The 15,127-nt window shown below is 35.2% G+C and overlaps 1 long non-coding RNA gene across 5 annotated transcripts; it reads left to right on the top strand.

Annotated features, from left to right (window-relative positions):
• The first annotated feature begins 3,370 nt into the window (after positions 1-3,370).
• Positions 3,371-6,847, top strand: LOC139853373 (uncharacterized). 5 transcript variants are annotated; one of them, XR_011761361.1, is made up of 8 exons: positions 3,371-3,608; positions 4,144-4,297; positions 4,393-4,482; positions 4,640-4,754; positions 5,329-5,547; positions 5,611-5,687; positions 5,814-6,381; positions 6,533-6,847. It is a non-coding gene; the product is annotated as an uncharacterized lncRNA (long non-coding RNA). The 5 variants fall into 5 exon arrangements; XR_011761360.1 differs by having other exon boundaries at positions 5,329-5,687; positions 5,814-5,983; positions 6,052-6,381; XR_011761357.1 differs by having other exon boundaries at positions 5,329-5,687.
• Positions 6,848-15,127: the final 8,280 nt, after the last annotated feature.

Genomic DNA, 15,127 nt, shown 5'->3' with positions numbered 1-15,127 from the left:
AAAAATCAAGTGTTACTATATCTATTAGTTGTATTCGAAATCGCTCAATATATAAGTTCAATATACTTTGTCTATATACATATATATACACAATTCACATAACAAGTTTTATCACGTAAACGTTTACCTATAACGAATAAGTATATCGTTATACGTTTAATATTCTGCTAACGTTCACAAGTCATAAAATAGATTTTCTAATATGTTTACATGTCAATCAAACCGTTTATTGTTTTGTTAATATTTCTCATATTAACAATCACACATATGTATATATTCATACATATCTATTTATACATATTTGTTCGTGAATCGTCAAGCATGGTCAAAGGGTAATTGATTACATGAATATAGTTTTCAAAATTTTCGAGACTCAATATTACAGATTGTGTTCATCGTGTCAGAATCATATAAAGATTAAAGTTTAAATTTGATCGGAAATTTCTGGGTCATCACAAGTCTCTCCTTTTGCGATCACTTATTCAACCCCGGATCATCTTACAATATCTCAAGAACATTGCTTCTGACGCGAATCATGCTTTTGAGTAAGCTAGTGTTCACTGAACTCTCTATTGCTAACTCTAATCACAACCTAAATGGGCAGCTCTTCTATGAAGAATAAATGGTTATTCATACGTAGGTACTATATCCCTGTTGTGATGTTAAGCACACATAACGACTTACCTTGTATCCTAGGGTTGATCAGGTCCTAATACTAGGTTATAGCCACGTGAATAAGCGGAAAGGGTGATCTATAAATTAAACTTCTAAACCGTCAAGGTTTCAGCATAACAATATGATAAGTTTCAGATAAAATATTGAACACATGATAAACAATTGTAACAGATAGATAATCATGCAAGGTGAAAACAACTCAAGATAATAACTTTATTAAATTAAGGAAAGCGTTCACCATTTACAGACGAGATCTGGACCATTACAAGTGCTGACAACCTCTAGCCCGCTCCTATTACAATCTTCGGCGTTCGCCTCCGGGTACTTAATTTCCCGCTCGGAGGTGAGAAGGCCTTGAAAGCTCTAGTGGGAGAAAGTGTATTGTAGTGAGAGAGTGAAGAGAGGTGTGTGGAAATTGGATGACAAAAAGCCCTTTAAATAGACTAGGAAATTGCCAAAATACGGCCGGCAGGCCGTATGGTGGCCCGTATTTGGCAGACCGTATGGCTGGCAGCCCGTTTCTTGGGGGCGTTTGCTGGGCCGTGTGGCAGGCCGTACCCCATACTGGCAGGCTGTATGGCAGGCCATATGGTGGCCCGTTTTTGGTGTTGGTCAGCTTTGATTCCCTGGATCGTAACTTGATTTCTTGTCTTTCACCGTTTTCACTCTAGAATCTTCGTTTTAGCTCCGTTTCTCTTGATTCTTTTTGCATTGTCTTTTTAATTACTTTATCTACAAATTCAACCAAAAAAACAATTATTTTGCCGACAAAGCTTTGAACTTTATGCTTTTGGGACTCAATATCGGGGGTAAGGGACGTTGCTGTCTATTCAGAATCTTCAATCCTAACGCATTACCCAGTGACATGTCTTATGACAGGGGTGTTAGGACCAGTGTAGTGAATACAAGGTCACTACCTATTCATGAGCCATCATTCCATAATCTCAGCAAAGTAACCGATGAAACCATAGTATGCACTTGCTTTAACCTTATCTGAATTACAAATTTTATCGCATTTACTTTATTTTATCTTATAAACTAGAAAACCCAAAATTAGGTAACAAACCACTACTCCTTCACTTTAGGATTATCAAAAGCTTTAGTTATAGGTTCGATTCTACTCATATCTTAAAAATTCGACCATAGGTTATACTTCCCTTACTCACCATAATAAGGAGTAGTACGATTTAGGCCCCGCTAAATATAAATTTAAAACTATTGCTCTCACCTCCCGATAGCTGATTCTGACACCTTGCGTCCTAACGACACCGCATAAATAAAACCATCTGTTTCTGTCATATCATAGTGCATGATTGACATGCTCATGGCTATCGTCAGAAATAAGACATCAGATTGTGTCTAAATCTACGCCTCGCTAATCTACCTCAACTCAAACCGGGATCCCCTTACGTCTTGCTCTTTAAACGAAAATAGTGCAATGTAATACAACATGATATAATATATAACATAACATTATATTTATATAACATAGCATAATATAACATTATATATTATGACATAGTATATAGTATAATATAAAATAATAAAATAGATATACATATCATATAATATAATACCATCTTTCACATAAACATATTGTGCACTAAAAAATTTATATAAGTTCAAAATTATTATTCATATATAAAATTGTTATTATATGTCATGAAATTATCTGTTTTATCATTATCTATTATTCTTAATCACGTGTTTCTATTAATTTTACTCTAAAATATAAGTGTAAAAATGAACATTTATTAAACCTAACTTAAATACAACAAAAATTTCATGAAGATAAATATTTTAAGTCAGTTGATGTGTAACAACAACAATAATAATATTATTTAATGTAATAAAATGTAATGTAATGTAATTAATGTATTACAGAGTATGATATAATCAAATACGGAGTAAAATATAACAAAGGTGCATGGGGTACAAACCAATTTAGAAAGAGAAATCTTAGAGGCATTGAACAATTTACAAATTGAAAGATAAGAAAATGAAATGATTAATAAAATCATTCAATTACAATTTGGATTTATTTCTCTTGTTGTTCTTTCTTTCTTTATTATTAGTTCATTAGCTTATTATTTTTATGAATATCATTTTCTATAATTTTTTATTGCTAAATCAAAATCATAATATAATATAAATATAAGTAAAAGTTATTATGTGAAACTATGGAAGCCATCTTTGTAAAGAAAACTTCAAATAAAATTGATATAATATTTCAACTCTATTATTATTTGGTTATGAAAGTATTAATATAAATAAAACACAATACAATCTGTTTGCAACTAATTTAAATAATTAAGGCTTCCTTTAAGCTTTACGCCTTTAGCAACACCAATGCAAACACAATTGTTTTCACGACACACTACAACCCCATCACAACCTTTATTTGCACAATCACCATCGTCAAAACACCATATTTGAGATTCAGTGACACTTCTTAAGTAGTATAAAACGCCACTTCTTATAAACAGTAATATACTATTTGAGAAAACGGAACTAGTATAAAACGGAACAATAATTTTAAAGGGAGGGAATACCTAGAAAAACTTGAATTCTTGATTGAAAAAAAAAAAATTAGAATTCAAAATCGCAAATTTCAGATTTAAACTTCAAACTTCAATTCAAATCTAAAATTCCTAAAAAAATTGACAAAGATCAAATTTCACACTCAATAATAAAAACATTTAAAATTTTGAAATCGTGAACTATTACGTATTTCTTCCCAAGCTTTTATGTTCACCCTTCGACTAGGGTTCTGGCGATTTTACGACATGCCATGTTTAAGTGAAACGATTGTCCTATACTCCTATTCTTCAGTATTTGTCTGCCAAAATGCCTCCAGCATATCAATTTTACATATTCTCCCTGCTTCTTCTTCGACGCCTCTAAAGAATTTGGAGTTTATGGCGATTTTTGCGGTATGCGTTGCTTAACTGTCACGATTGGTATTATTCGTGTAACGAAACAGACATCAACATATCCATTAATTATTATCGCTGGTATCCTTTTCTCTTTTGTTAGAAAAGCTGCACCAAAAATTAGGGTTTATAGCGATGACGATTGTGTAACTCATTTTTGCCGTTTTGGGTCTAAATCTGTTTTGTGTTGCAATTACAAAAAATATCGCTAATTAACTGGTTTTGTTGTTGCTGAAGGTCATCCCCTTTTCAATTACGTTTGTACCTTGCTGTTTAAAAGTTGCCAGTTGTTTATCTAATTTTCTTAGGTTGAATGGTGGGTCTTAGTTGCGATTATTTGGTTATGCTTGCCGTGTATTCGATGTCCAATGTTAGTTAGTTCCATTATCTTTTTTTTTACCTTAATATACAGTTTATATCATTTTTTGTCATTCAAAACTTATTGATTCAGAAATCTTCCTTTAATGACAGAATAAGATTCATTTTGCTGCATTCGAATATGTACTAAACTAAACAAACAATATGCGTATTGCAGACTGATCGATTCACCTTTGAGCAACTATTGGGACCATTGACGAGACAAAACCATAGTTTTACATAAGTTGCGACTGATGCAAAAGAAAAATGGGCGGCAACGCACAAAAAACACTCTGCGTTGACCATCGCATCCCAGACGCACCCAAATTCAGGTTGTTGTCTATTAGTGTTGGATTACGCATATTTTGAACATACGACCATTTATTGAAGGTTATTGTATAACAACTAATCAAATGCCACTTGACAGGACTAAATGAATTCAATCAAGATACATTCGTAATTATGTATCAGTGACTATGTTTGATGCTACTTAGATCTTCAAACAACAATGAATGAGGTTTGTAGAAAGAAGGGATGGATTCACATGTCTTTTATTTTCTTTTCTTCATAAAGACAATTTGGGATTTGGACCATAGTTTATGCTGATGTATAAATTTAACTGAGATGTATGAATTTGTCGTTACTTCACTCACATCGCTCTCATTTCTCTACAGCTCCTCGACCAGGAAGTACGACTCTTATCGAGACGATTTGAACGATTAATGATATTTTTTTTTACTTATCGCTAATTTCAGTCCCTGCAAATGTAGTTAGGCTGTCACCTAAAAGGTATGTGCTATCACCTTCCTTTTTATGTTTGTTTGTTTTGTTCTTTCATTATATGATGGGAGTTGGAAATGTTCTGGCCCAAGGTATAAATGAACTTTTTAATACATCAAATGTAAAATAGACCAATGAGTCAAATTGGTTGAATATTTTGAATTTCAATAGTTATAATGGATCAATAGATCAAATGGGTTGAGCATGTATGTCTTTAAAAATAAAGTATTTTATTTTACCAATATGATACAATTTGTGTTAGATATGGTATGTAAAAAAAGGAGTATTCTATTGTATCAAATTAAGAATGATACAATTCCAGTTTTGATATTTCTTATTTAGTTTTAAGTTCTCTTCAGTTGTTAGCATTTTGTTACTAATTATATGATGTTTAAGCAAAATAAACAGTAAGTAGTAATATGATTTTATATTTTTACCGGATTTTGAGATTAGAGCTGGTAACGATAAATATTTGATGGAAACAAATATAAGAAACCAATGGTATATAGTGTTTTATTTCCAATGGTGATCTTTTTAGTGATGATGGTTATATGCGTCTTACTTGCATTGGTGTTGTTTTTAGTGATGATGGTGATGTGTCCAGCCTGCAAACGGGATCCAACAGAGTTAGATGATGGTAAATATGTTTGCTACACTACTGAACAAGTTGAAGCTTTAGATTGTATCTTGATTGCCCAAAAACCAAGTTCACTTAGCCGGCAACAACTCATCAAGGAGTGCCTAATTGTGTCAAACATTGAACCTACAAAGATCAAATCAAAGTTAGATTTTATAATAGAAGGTACTATTTCAGATTTTTTTTTTTTTAAATGTCATCCAGTTCACTATTATGCCCCTTACGAAGCGTTTACGCGATATGGAGCTACCATTTGGTGGGGAGAAGATTGTTCCTGCACTTGTTTAACTTTTCTCCCTCCATAGGTATGCCTTCTAATATCTTAATTACTTGACAACCATTTATTTCGTTGGCATTTTATTTACTAAATGTTCCTTTGCTTTGCTTACGTCCTTTTTTAATCTTATATATGTTGCGTCATCTCTGAGCAGGGAACAAAGCTGACCCTGCTTGTTTACTCCAACCTGAGCCTCTTTGCAAATTCCCTCCATACAGGCGATACCACATCTCTAATGTCGTGGTCATACCAAACGACACTGGGTTCCGGCTCAGTTCTTACCCGTTCTTGTGGATTCTGAATAGCTGAACACTTGTAGAGGAGGTTGTCGAGGCTATTATTTCTCTAATCATGTTATAGTTGAACTTGAGTTAATCATGAATTTTTATCAGTTCATTTTTAGGTAAAAGCACAAAGCCACCTCCAATAAGTTGTCAGTAATAGCAAGAGATTTTAGCAGAAACAAGCATCATGATCGAATGGGCGTGGCTAGCACTTTGGTTATAAGTTTAGATTTATAATGATTTAGTATTAATCTTAAATATTAGATAGTGTTGGTAATTTGAATCAGTGTTCACTTTACATGTTGATTATTTTAATTGTTCATAGCAGTCTGCTCGAAACAACGTGTGGAGAACAATCATTACTATTCGTCCTCATCTTTACCCGAACCACCTCATTTCAAAAAGTGGAGGAAACTAACATGGAAAGAACGATATTTGGTGAGACTGATCTTTTATGGTTGTACTCTTGAATATATTTTTTGATTCAATTTGTAAGTTATGACATGATTTCACCTTGCTGGCATGAAGATTATCTATGGACCCTGTAAGTTTGTGCTCTGATTTATGATGATAGTTGTTGCTGCTCCAGGTGGTGTTGGTGTTGTTGCAGCAGTTGCTGCTGCTCAATGAAGAACAGCTGGTGCATCGAACCTAAGCATACAGGCAACTGTTTTAGTAACTATAACATTGTTCCCCCACACCTTTGTGGATGGTTTATTTGTAGGTGGTACCTTTAGATTTATAAAGATAGATGCCGATCCAGACGTTCTTCGTTGCTTTTCATTGTCTTTACTTTTTTTGTCATGTTAGTTGAAGTCTTCATGTATTATTTATGAATTTTTTATGTTTATTGTTTTTCGTGTTATGAGAATAATTTATTGAAATATAATTATGTTTTATTTCATATTTGTTTTTGAGTATAAATTATTAATTGGTGTCCATAATCATATTAAATAAAACCAAAACTGGCCAAAATTCGAAAACTAAACCGCATTCGAATATTGGAACTGGGCCCGAATATCTGATCTGGATACAATTATCCAAATCGGGCCTAAACGCCTGAACCTGTGAATCGGATCCGAATATCGAACCGGATCCAAATATTCGAACCGGATTCGGAACTACTATGACTTGATAGGACGCATAATTATGTCATAATAAACTTGATATATCTATATTAGGACCCATTTTGGGGTTTTAAGGTTTAAGATATTTATATTAGGACTTTTTTTAGTGGTACTAACTTTAAGAATCATTATATTAGAACCTTTTTATGTGGTATTACAGTAACATTTGTGCATATTAGGACCTTTTTTATTGGTACTAAACAAGAATATCGATACATTAGGACCCTTTTTAAGGGTACTAATGTAGTAATTTTTCTTTATAATAGGACTCTTATTTGGATACTAACATAACAACATGATCATTTTTGTTAGTCTTTACAAAATATAAAATTTAAATAGGATCCATTTGTTGGTACTAATGTAATTGATATTACTTTTGGGACCTTTTTGTATGTCTCAATTTAAAAAAAAAAAGTCACTCGATATGTACTTTTAGGGACTTTTCTGTGTGGTTGTTAATCATATTATAGAACCTGATCATTAGTTTCATAATCTTATTACCTTTTAGGACACTTTTTAGTTTCAATACTTTATACGACCGCGTTAGATACAACCCTCATTGGTAGGTCCTATCAAGCGCAAAGGTCCTATAAAGTGGCATTATAGGACCAAATTGGGGGTCCTATAGGAGCATTTTTCTTGTAGTGAGCATAATTAACTTTCCCTAACCCAATACTGATATCTTGGTCAACATTTCCCTGATCTGCATACTCCGGATATCCTTCCACTTTATTTACTTTTCTGCATTTAGGACCTTTAGCTAAAATCAACTACTATCTTTTATCCAGATAATTTAACTAAAAGACAATTATCCACTTAATCTTCAATTCGGTAATCAGCAAAAAAATACGACACTAGGTTAACTTACACCTTCTATACCTTAGAAAGTAAAAGTAAATTGAGGCCTCGCAAAATATAAATAAACGAAGACACTGTGTGCTACCGAATCGGACATCCTGCGACCTAACGACACCGCACAAATAAAACCGCCCGTTAGTAGCATATCAACAATGTTTGTCTAAGTGTGGGTGATGGTATAACCTTTTAAATGCCATATCACAATAAACCCGTTACAAAGATTCCTAGTTCTTAAGCCAAATTTCAAAATTTTTAAACAAAAGAAAGCCTTTCCGAAAAAGTACTTTTTAAAAAACCAAAAACGTCTGCAAATAAAAATTAAAGATTAACTAGGGTAGAAATCTTGTGGGACGAACCGACTCTCTAATAGAGCATTTCATGACTAGGCATTATCGACCTAAATTGATTATGGTGGGGCACCCAAACAAGACCACATAAGCATTCATCTTTAATGCTTCACTATTTTCCGTTGAGAGTACCGATGTCTGTGCTCAGAATCAGAACTTGCTCTAGATCTGCATTTCTGAGTAACGAAATGTGAGATAGGTATAATTAGAAGTGCTAGCCATTTGTCAAGGAAACCCTATACCAAAACCTCTACCGCATCAAACCGTCATCCACATCATTCACATCTTCGCTATCACCCGAAAGATCTAGAAAATGAGATTCCCTCTAAAAAAATCCTATGTAATAAACTTCTCAAGTATCACGGCAAAGGTCTTGCAAAAAGTTTACCGGCAGAAAGTTTCTCGAGATAAAAATCTCAAAAAAAAATTGTGTTATTCAAAGTTCTGAGAAAACGACTGGAACTTATAATAAAAAATGGAGAAACGCCGAAGAAGAACTCGACCGAAAAATGCCTGTGAAAAATCACTCCAAACAGAGAAAAGTTCAAAGAACTCGAAAGTGCTTCTCAAAAGTATCAGCACTCCTATCTACCTTTCCTTTCTGAAATTCAGAATAAAAGTCTTTAAAAAGATTGTTTTACCCCTTCACATCCTTTAAACAACTTCACCACCACTTCAAAATTCCCTTTTCCACCCTTCCATTTTGGACAATTGACCTAGAAGCTATGGTTATTACCGCCTTCACATTAGTAGTAAGGATTTGAGTCTTTATCAAGCCTATGACGATGGGTGCAACATGACTGGCTATGAGTGATTTCATTTGTTAGATCTATGGGGAACCTTAAACACTTGTGTGATTTGAGTGACCCGTGAAAGTTAGCCTAAGTCATGTAACCTCCTCGCATGCTTGCAGAGATAGTTTCAACCCTAACATAGAGGACTCATCTTATTTTTTGCTCTTATAATGAAAAAGCAAACCTCTTAGGCCAATAGAACGGAAACTTCGAAAATATCTTGAAGTTAAAAACAAGAAGTGTGCTTGAGGACAAGCAAAGTCTAAGTGTGGGATATTTGATATCGGGTAAAAAGTCACGTTTTTACCTCAGTATTAAGGCCCAAAAATAATAAAGTTCCAAACTTTATCACCAAGATAATCACTTTGTCGGTTAAATTTGTAGATTAAGTAATTACAAAGGCGATATAAAAAGAATCAAGTGAAACAGAGCAAAAACGAAGATTCTAGAGCGAAAACGATGAAAGACAAGATACGACCCCAGAAACCAAGTTACGATCCAGGGAACGTGCAAGATGATCCAAGCAAAACAGCAAACCAGCACCAGCATCGGCCTGCCACACATGCTTGCCGGGCCGGCTTGCCAATGTGGTGTCGGCTTGCCAGATCACCCAATACCGGGCACCGGAAACGGGCTAGGCAAACGGTTTGCCAGGCACCAGCCTCCCACACCTGTCTGTGGCGCCGTCTTGCCAGCCGTTTTCAGCCAAAACCATTTTTATAAATTGAGCCATTTGTCATCCCATTTTCCACACATTTCAATTCACTTCTTTCTCTCTCTTTCTACAATAATTAGTCATACTTTCAAGGTCTACAACTCCGAGCGGGAAAATTAGTACCCGAAGAAGAACGCCGAAGATTGTATTAGAAGCGGTCTGAAGTTTGAAGTTGTCACTTTCATATTTTCGGAACTCGTTTATTCTACTGGTACTTCTATCCTTTGTCTTTATATAATGTCTTCCATTATTATGATCTATGATATTGTTACCATGATTAGTGAGTATTTATCTTTAGTGTATGCTATGATGCAGTTAGTTATAATGCCAAAATAATATTATGGTTTGTGTCTGTTGTTGAGATGTTTTCTGATTATGCTTTAAACTCAATCTCTTTTCCAACTAATAGAACGTAGTTTTTGGCTCTGTTATTGGGAAGTCGCAAACCCCGATTCAGAGTAAACTGTCTGTGTCACCCCTTGGTAAGAGAATTCTATCGGACACAACACAAGCTTGACTGAGGCACACCAGTTGTAGTAAGTCCACCGAGCTTTGGATTCTGACTAAGGACTCTTTTGTAGTGAAACATCTAACTAGGCCCATAGTACATTGTCGGTCCTAGGTCATGTTAGTGTAGTTACCAAGTATATAAACTTCGTACGTTCATGTTGAAGAACAACAGTGGTTATAAGGTGTACCTTTGTTAAGTAAGGCCATGGATACCGGTCAGTGCTGATTAGTACACTTCACCATAACGCGGTCTCAAGCATTGCATCCCGCTTGGGGGATTCATAGTTAATTAAGGAACTGTCTGTTCAAACTCATAAAGGATTGGACCGTTAGGATTGGACCGACTTGGTCATGGTGTTCTTTGTGGTTAAACTCTTTTTAAGAGCCTAACTATATTTTGTAACCAATCATTAACAAAAGCATCAACACACATCGCGTCTCTCAGATATGGAATACCTTGTACTTCATTATGCTTAAGAATGTTTGGACCTTTTGGAACTTTAATACGTCACCTAACCGAGTCGCTCAATTGGATTAGTCGTCTGAACGTGTATGCCTGTAGTCAAGATGCACGGGCGTCGGGAGTTTGGGACGTTGCTGTCTATTCAGAATCTTCAAGCCTAACGCATTACCCAGTGAAATGTCTTATGATAGGGGTGGTAGGACCAGTGTAATAAATATAAAGTCACTACCTATTCATGAGCCAGCATTCCATAATCTCGGCAAAGTAATTAACGAAATCATAGTATGCATGTGCTTTTTCTTATCTGAATTACAAATTTTATCGTATTTACTTTATTTTATCTTATAAACTAGAAAACCCGAAAGTAGGTAATTTACAACTACTCCTCCACTTTAGGAATATCCTAAGCTAATAGGTTCGATTCTGCTGACTTCTTAAAAATTCGACCCTAGGTCATACTTACCTTACTCACCATAATAAGGAGTAGTACGATTTAGGCCCCGCTAAATATAAATTTAAAACTATTGCCCCTCTTCTGATAGCTAATTCTGACGTTTTGCGACTTCACGATACCGCATAAATAAAACCGTTCATTTTGGTCATATCAGAGTTTAAACTTGTAAAAGCTTAAGATATCATCTTTAGCTAATTTAGGTGCAATCTGTATCAACTAACTATTTATCCCGCCATTGAATAGTTGTGATTCTTTAAGATTCATATCAATAAAAGAATAACGTTGAAAATTACTCAACACTCTTATTTAATTATCTATGTAAATATACTTAACTGTTTCAATACTTGTTTAAACGAAAAGAATTGTATTCACCCCCCCCCCCCCCCCCCCCCCCCCCCGCCGGTACAATACTCATATTTTTATCTAAGGTACCAATAGTCTAGACTTACCGTAATACAAGTTTGTTTCTTTGATGCTCGTGAAATTACCCCTCCTCCAAGTAGGAATATCCAACCCATTGTAGATGAATGATCTTCAACATTGGTAATCCAACTTGCATCCGAATATCCTTCTATGATAGAAGGAAATTCGGAATATGTGATACCATAATCCATGTTTTGCTTCAAGTACTTGAACACTCGATTCATTACATACCAATGGTGAGTACCCGGATTACTTGTATATCTACTCAATTTCCCCACGGCATTTTATGGTTAAGGATTGTGGTAAGTTAAAAAAAAATTGGGAATTGAAGTTCTGAAAACTGAAAATGGAGTGTGTAAGAGTCAAAGAAAGTATTCTTTGAAGTTGTTGAATGAGTTTGCTTCTTTTGGTTGTAAACTTGTTTATGTTCCTATTGAACGAAATGTTTCTTGCAATAATGAGGCAGGTGATAATGATGTGCTTATTGAAAATATTACTCACTATCAAAAATTAATTGTGAATTTGATTTATTTAACTATGATCGGGCCTCACATTTCCTTTATTGTGCATTGCTTAAGTTAGTTTACGCAAAAACCTTTACAATCTCATTTTAAATTTGCACTATAATTAAAGCTTTCTCCTGGTAATGGTGTTTCATTTAAGTATGAGCATCTAAACTTAAGTGCATATGCTAATATTGATTATGTTAAAGCTATCTTTTTAAAGACGTCTGTGAATGATTATTGTGTTTATATGGAAGATTCTTTAATTGCCTAGAAAAGTAAGAAATAAAATGTTGTTGCTAGATCTTCAATAGAATCTGAGTATAGATCTATGAGTTATGTAACATGTGAAGTTATGTGGATTTTGAAACTTTTAGAAGATCTTAAAGTTAAATCTTCTACTTGCGTTTCTTTTTATTGTGATAATAAATATGCTATTCAAATGGCTGCTAATCCTATATTTCATGAAAGAACTAAGCATTTGGAAGTAGATGTTCATTTTATTAGAGACGAGGTTAGTACAAGGGTTACAAACACAATTAAAATTTACTCTTAAAATCAAATTGCTGATATTTTCACCAAACGGTCAATTGTTAAAAAACATAACTTTTTGTGTAAAAAATTATTCTTCACCTGTTCGAGAATAAGATTGAAAAGGTGCGATGAATTATGTTTATGATCCAATCTTATTCTTTTATGTCTTTGTTTCTTTTTACTCTGTTGATATCGGCTAAAAAGTCACGTTTTCACCCCGGTACTGAGGCCAAAAAACAATAAAGTTTCGAACTTTAACGGAAAAATACCCGCTTCGTCATTTAAAATTAAAGATCAAGTGATTACGAAGACGGTGCAAAAAGAATCAACAGAATCGGAGCTAAAACGAAGATTCTAGAGCGAAAACGGTGAAAGACAATAAATCGAGTTACGATCCAGCAAATCAGCAAGACAAACGGCCTGCCAAACGGCCTGCCAAATGGGCTGCCAAATAGCTTACCACTATGGCAAACAGCTTGCCACACGGGCCAAGCAAACGGGCGACCAAGGCAAACGGGCCTTGCAAACGGCTTGCCTAACGGCTTGCTAGGCGTTTGCAGGCAAATTTCACTCTTATTTAAAAGGTCTTTGTCATCCATTTCAACACACACTTTATAAGACCCAAATATTTATTGTACATAATGTATTTATGGTGTACGATGCGTGTATGAAGTGTACGTGTTGCTTGCTCGAACGTCGAAGGAAACTGGACGTTGTCCGAAGTGACAAGGTGTGTACGTATCTTTTCAACCCCAAATAAAGTTTGAGTTGATGTTTCAAAGCCTTACCATTGGATAGAATATCTTATTACGTTTCCAACGATATTTGATTCATCGAAAACGGAGTTACGGTCGAAAAGTTATGGCCAAAACAAGTTGCTGAAACCTGTTTTGGGCTCGACCACAATTTCCAGTTATTTGGAGCGGCGCTCCACCTTCTGGCGCGGCGCGCCGATTGGTGCAGAGGCAATTTTCAGCCTTTTTAAAAGGTTTAAATAAGGGGTACTTTGGTCTTTTCAATTAGGGTCGGTTTGGGGTCATCAAGACTGACCTAGAACTCCATTGGAGCTCATTTCTCACCCACACAAACACTCCCATCCTCAAACCCTAGAGAGAGATTGAGTTCTAGTGAGAGAGAACTCCATTTGGAGAAGAAGGAGGTTGTTTCGGGTCAAACCTCAAGCATTAAAGTTGTTCTACTCGTCAACGGCATCATTTTGGCGGTATTGGTAAGTTCTAACTCCGAATTTCATTGTTGTTTTTGCTATTCAAAGTTAGGGTTTGAACTTGATTTGTTGATAAACCCATTTAGACTCATGAAGTGGGTTTAGTGATGCTAGTAATCGGGTTTATTGTTAGTGTTGGTGGATTTTGGGTTGGTGAACAAATTGGTTATGTTTAGAACTTGAATTTGGGTTTAATCACTAGGTTTAGTGATTATGGAAGTATTGGAACCCATTTAGGGTTATTTGGTTGACTAATTTTGACTATGGGTCAAAATTAGTGTTTGGTGACGGTTATGACCCAATTGTCGATTTAGTAAGGTTTATAAACTTAAAATGGATTAAGTTGAAGTATAAAACCGAGTTAAATATGTTTTGGTGTCAAAACTTGCTAATGGCGTGTTATTGACTTCTTATGGGTCAAATTAGGGTTTAAGTGTCTTTATGGGAAAGATAGGTGTTTAACACCTATGATTGGGTTTAATTGGCGTATTAAGACCATTCTCACTTGTGTTAGTGATTATTGGTTAATTTTGGGCGCGGTTTGTACTTGGAAGTGCATTTGGGTCAAATTTGCACTAAGTGTCAAATTGGGTTGGTTTGTAAATCCAATCTAAGTGTGTTGTTGAATTTGTGATAATGGAATAGGTACTTTCCATTGACGAGTTGCAGATTATTCGGTAGCATTCTTCAAGGCGACAAGGTGAGTGGAATAATTATATGTGTAGGTATATAATGCATCTATTTGTTGTATCGTGAAATGTGTAGTGTCGAGGTGTTAAGACACCACGTTTCACTTGAAGAGTGTAGCATCGAGGTGTTAAGATGCCACTCGGGTGTAGCATCGAGGTGTTAAGATGCCACCTAGGAGTGTAGTGTCGAGGTGTTAAGACACCACTCCGTAAAAATAATGAGTGATGCATCGAGGTGTTAAGATGCCACTCAGGGTGATGTGCCGAGGTGTTAAGGTGCCACCCTAGGGGTTAGTGGTGCGAGGTGTTAAGTGCCCTAACGGATGTTATGAACACCGACGGCATTTTCGCGAGCGCCGTTCCCTTGTACTATTGGTTAACCATGGTTATTTATGTTGTAAGCGTATTATATTATTCGAGTTATATTCATATGCGGTTGTTATGCTAGCTTGTGGTATTGGAGATTTATAGCTTGTTATTGTGACGATAAGCTAAATGTGTATGCTAGCGTGTTTGCAGTTTGGTGTGTAAGTGTATGCAAG

This window comes from Rutidosis leptorrhynchoides, chromosome 6, assembly GCF_046630445.1.
Source record: "Rutidosis leptorrhynchoides isolate AG116_Rl617_1_P2 chromosome 6, CSIRO_AGI_Rlap_v1, whole genome shotgun sequence".
NCBI lineage: Eukaryota > Viridiplantae > Streptophyta > Magnoliopsida > Asterales > Asteraceae > Rutidosis > Rutidosis leptorrhynchoides.
Note: the sequence above shows the minus strand (reverse complement) of the source record. Positions and strands in the feature narration are given on the sequence as shown.